Source organism: Lycorma delicatula, chromosome 1 (assembly GCF_047948215.1).
Source record: "Lycorma delicatula isolate Av1 chromosome 1, ASM4794821v1, whole genome shotgun sequence".
In the NCBI taxonomy this organism is placed as follows: domain Eukaryota; kingdom Metazoa; phylum Arthropoda; class Insecta; order Hemiptera; family Fulgoridae; genus Lycorma; species Lycorma delicatula.
In genome coordinates, this window is record NC_134455.1 from 61,338,402 (window position 1) to 61,344,401 (window position 6,000).

Genomic DNA, 6,000 nt, shown 5'->3' on the forward strand with positions numbered 1-6,000 from the left:
TATTTGAGCATAATTTGTGTTTATACTGAACTGCACCCGAGCTCTTTTAATTTGCACCATCATTAAAAAAAACTTTGGCAATTTCTATGAAATGAGAAAAATCTGTTTCACACATGTTGGATTTAGTTACGCACTGCGTATTCATTACAGAGAATCCGTGGCAATGACTTTACCATTCAAATTCTATAGTTGCCTTAGCTTTTAATTAATAAACACCAATCTATTACTTAAAGGCATTTAGTGACATTTGCACATGTAACAGTGGTGGAAATTGGATGAGCAGATGTGTAATTTTTTAACACTAGTAATACCTCAAAATATTAAAATTATTGAATAAAAAATATTAAAATTATTCAATATTCAAAATATTGAATAAGCAAGAAATCAGAGTTCAAAGGGTTACAAACTTCTATGTTTTTTTAAATAACATTTATGTAAATAGAGTAATAAAAAAAACTTTAAGGCACAAATTACAATGCATCGATTTGTGGGTTTTAAAGTATTTATTTCATATTTTTCAGGCTAGGATATGCCAATGGATATTTTGCTGCTTATAGATCAGCTGATCTCATATCAATTCTTCATAAGTCAGCAATTTTTCTTCCAGTTCTACATTAAATTTCTACTTTTTGAAGTGGTATCAAATTTCCATCTGCAAAAACAATGATATTTGTTGTTTATTTACAAGTATTAACACATTAGTGTTAATTTGTGATTAATGTTTGTAAATAATTAATTAAGATTTGTTAATTAGTGATTAATTTGACAAAACTAAAAAAAATCAAAATTTAAATAGAAATTGATGTAATATTATTATAATTAATTGTATTTTGAATTTAAGATATGGGTTGACCTACTTAACTCTGCCCTTATGAACAAAATATTTTTTTTAAAAACATAAAGGAAAAATCTACTTCTTGATAAAATAAGGAAAAAGTGCAGAGAAATGATATATATCTTCATCTTTTACTTAAGTAGGCATTCATTCAACTTCATTGGTTTACTATTAATTTACTTGAATCTTCTTTCTTTTTTCTGAAATACTGATCAGAATGATATCAGCTTACACAGTATTACACTATAACTTTTCCACACAAATCAATGATGATACAAAGTAATTAAACCATCTGCACAATGTAATTTGTCTTTAAGCAAATTTCCATTACATTATCCAGAGTTATATTCGATCACCAGAGAAACAGTGCACAATAAATAATATCAAAATCAATGTACTGATGAAAGGACCACAATAAAGAAGTATAGCTCAAATTATAGAGCTCCTATTTTTATTAAAATCAGTATAAAATGCATATAAACATTGCCTAGGGTCAAAATGACAAAATAAATAGTAGTTTATTTCTTATTTAAGATTACTCTAGGTACTTAAATCCAGTCACAAATACTTATGATGATGGTTTTTAAATCTAAATATATGATTATCAAATGTTATTGCTGTAAAACTACTGCAAACCACTAAAAAATACATTTCATTATGCATTAAAACAATTTTTTTTTAAATTGGGTAAGGCTATGTCAGGGCACACAGCTGTTGGTTTAACGTGAAACATTACAGACCTTGGATGAAGTTTCTCCGAGCTACAGACCGACCAACTTATCTGTAGAGTTAAATTGGCAAGACTTTCAGTTTTGTTCAAAGAACAAAACTGAAAGTCTCCAATGGAAAAGTTTAGTTCCTGCATTTGAGCAACTCTATAGATAAATTGGTCGGCGGTCTGTATGTCAGCGTAAATGTAAACACAATGATAAGTTAACATTTTTAATTTATATATGTATTTTATACATTATGTCATCCTACTCTTTTATTAGGAAATAATACTGTTTAATTTAGAAAACTAAACTCTGCCTATGCTTCCTCTCATTCATGCAATCCAAGTATCATTGGTCAGGAAAGTTTTTGGTCTCTTTAGTATAAAAAGTTTCAAGTATTCTATTATTCAAAAATTATTAAATAATAATATTTTTTTTACTTTAATATTATTGAAATAAAAATTAAGTCTGTTTATTAATTTAATCTCTTTGTAAGAGTCTAGTTTTTTGTACTACTTTTTCTTAATATGGTAAATTAATTACTGAAATAAATTCTATTATTTATGTTACTCAATATTTTACATCTAGTTTCATTTGTATGAGGAAAAATTTTTTTAAATAAATTTTTGAAACTGAGAGATTAACAAAAATATTCAAAAATATTTTATCCAATATGTCAAGTAAGAATAAAAATATCCTTTCTTCTGCTTTATTTTGTTTTACATAGCAAAAATATATCTGTATTACATCTGTAAAAATGAACTATAGCCAACAAAAAATAGCAATTTCTGTAAAAGACAAGAATATTTCTCATCTACAATTGTATGGTCCCTTACTTTTTAACTGTTATGTCAAGTATTTCTGAATTAATTGTGTGTCAATAAAAAAAGATCTTTAAAAATCATAAAGATTGCTAGTCTTGTAAAATAATTTTTGTTATCAATAAAGAGACCTTGAAATAAATAATACGGTTACCCCTCTGACATAGAGCCCAGTATAAAAAAAAGACATGTAAATGAAAAAATAACAAAAATAATTTTCCTGTTATGATTAATTTCCATTTGAAGATTAGAAAACTGTTTAGTTTAAAATAACAAATTTGGTAGTTTTAAAGGTTATAATTTATTTTTAAACACTTTAATTTTAAATAAATTAAAATGGATGAAATTATTATTATTTCATTACATTTATGTAAAATTTTGTAATGGATTTTAAGATTTAAAAAAGAACAAAAAGTCAGTTTAATACTTTTTCATAATGTGCTGATACAATTATTTGTGGTGCAATTTAGTATAGCAAATAAAAAATATTTTTTTGATTACATTTTGTTTTATCACAATTAGCTAATTAATATGCACCTTATGTGTGACATAACCAGAAGATTATTGGCCTTCTGGCATCAGATTCTGAAGTGGCATAGTTGTTATTTGTCAAAGTGCGAGAACAGAGGCCAAAAATGAGAGGTATAGTTAACTACTGGGTTCAAAATTAACCAAAATAAATTCAAATTGATATTAACCTTACGTTCTGTTTATTTGTTGTAATATTATCTAAATTATATCATATTATAGTACTATAAACTATAATTTATATTATGTATTATGTCTATTATAAGTACACAACCATGCACACGTGTATATATATATATATATATATATATATTAGTAAAATTCATATTTTAAACATTCATATTATTCCTCTACTCTTAAATTATGTTTTAAATTCTATAATATAAACACCTAGAACAGAACATTGAGATCTCATTTTAATATTACAATAACGTAGCACAAACATTACACCATGAACATAGTTTATTATATTATTTTTAATATGAAATTTAATTAAATAATTCAATCATGGCTGAGAATAAGAGATCCCATGAAAGTACTTTCAATATAAAATTAAAGTATGGTATGTCTTATCTCAATATTCTATACTAAGTGGTATATTATCACAAAGTTCTCCTGGGATTTACATTACCTATTCTACTCGTGAAAATAATGTAAAAGTTCATATACCTAAAGTGCTATGTCCTAAAATGCTTCGTTTGCAAGTTACGGTTAGTGAAAGATTTCATTCAGATTTCAGCTATCTTGATATAATGAGGTTGCACTGAAAATTTTAACACATTAATTAAGGGGCAGAATTTGTAATTTTTATGTGGTTTCTATTGGTTTTTCTTATGATTGTTGACATAAAACATTGAATAAAATAGTTCCAGAACCGCATCTACAATAGTCTTTGAGAAATTTGGGGTGAAAACCAATAAATTGGGGTAAAACACCCTGATTTTTGTGTTTGATATACAATAACTTTGTTAAATGGGTAATAAAGACATAAAAGTTTAAAACAAAACTTGTAAAGAATTTAATTTTGAACAAAATGATGCAAGATAAGTTGAATAGAACATCTCCATCCTGACCCCTTAGGGAAAGAAGACACCTGTGAAAGACACCTGCCTTCTGATGATCCCAGTCACCACACTGCCCCCTCTGTTTGAAGCCCTGATGGCTTTACTAGAGGTCATCTTCTAGACCCTCAATACTTGATTACATATTCCAGTCATCAGTAGTACAGCCTATTTCAGGATGGCACTAATGCAAATGCTCAAGAGGTGTTTCCATTGGTTTAGAAACCCATCAACTAACGTATATTTTTCAAACTCGCCCAAACCAAATCAAAAAACTGATAACCAGTAAAAGTTTACCAATTGAACTATAACAAATATAATCTCATACACTCAAAAATTGTTTGCAACTTCACAATTTTGACATACCATACCATATATTTTGGAAAGCATCCAAAATTACCTACAAATCAACCCACGAACATAAAAAACATCAACTGGACACAAGTGCCAAATGCGCCTATTCTAGCGGAAAAACACTAAACGGGTCCCTAGCCACCCAGGGTACTATTTTACACAAAATACTCTCTATACAATTCTTTAGAGCGCCAAAAGCCTTAAAAATCTTTCAACATCTTTCACTCATCTCTAATTTTTCAGTTAGCCCGCAGATCCAGTCTTGAACCAATATCCTTAAGCTCCCTAACCACCTTTACAAGCCTAAACTCATATTTTAAACAGACGTATAGCACATGATATGCATCATCCGATATTAAGCATTGAGGACACTGACTCGAGTCAGTGTCCTCAATGCTTAGTATCGTAGTATAGAAGCCAAATCAAGCTAGACTGTCCTGAAATGCCCCAAACCCTGAAAGGAAATGAGTCACATGCCGGTTCAGAGATATCCATGAAGTGACTCCCAACACCCTTTTCCCGTCTGGAAAGAGACCATGCGTATACCGCCCATCTGACGTTTCACCCCATGTGTTCTGCCAAATACCAAAACCTTCCTCCTCTATATCCCGAATACGCCAGTTCTTCAGTTCTCCCCACTTCTTCGCAGTGTAATGTAACTGACGTTCCGACGCAAGGACGTTAATTGGTTTAACTCTCCAACATTCTGCTGAGGGCTCAGCATCTTCTGTTATCTGTTATGACGAGGGACTACAGGACTATTTCACGTGAGGCAGTTCTAGTCATCACTGCCACGATATATGCTAGTTATCTAGTTGTCATGTTGTAGTTAATTAGTTATAGTTCTAGTTATCGCGAGAGCTATAACTAGAACTGTTTCACATGAAATAGTCCTATAGCTCCCAGTCACAATAACTAATAGGAGACGCTGAGCCCTCAAAACATTGCGGTAGCTTTTATACCTCATTCTGTTTGGCCAAATAAGTGCTGCGTAAAGCATAATCGCCTCGCATGCCCGTTTACACATTTTCATTGTTTTAAAATGTAAACTCCAATCGGGATGGACCACCCTACAAATGCTGAAGAAGGCATCACACGCCTTCTTCAGCATTTGTAGGGTGCATTCAAGGAGCACTTTTAAAGTGGTCCTTGAATCTAAAATTCTCATCAAGGAGTACACCCAAAAACTGTTGCAAAAAGACATTACGAATAGGAAGGCCGATCATCGAAAAATGGGCTCGCCGTGTAGCGGCCAAACGGCCCTTCAGCAGCATCATGATGGTCTTTTCAGGGCTAAATATCATTTTGTGTTGATTGATTCACTCCTCTAGTACTCTACATACTTGAGTTGCCTGGAATTCGACCTCGTTCCGCGAATCTACTTTGACCAACAGAAGCTCATCATCGGCATAAGCGATGACACGACATCCATTGAGCAACCTCAACCACATGAGAGATTAAAATTATCACAACCCAAAGCAGAAGGCCCAGTGCAGTGTCTTGGGAACATCCTTAGACAACATCTTACTAACCTCAGTACCACCATCACAAAGGACTACATATCGGTTACAAAAGTACCTTTGTAACACCTCGATCTCATCACGCGTATACGCTCGCCGTTGTAATTGATAAAAGGCAGACGACCACCACAAGTTGTTAAATGTCCACGATATATCCAAAAAAAAAAA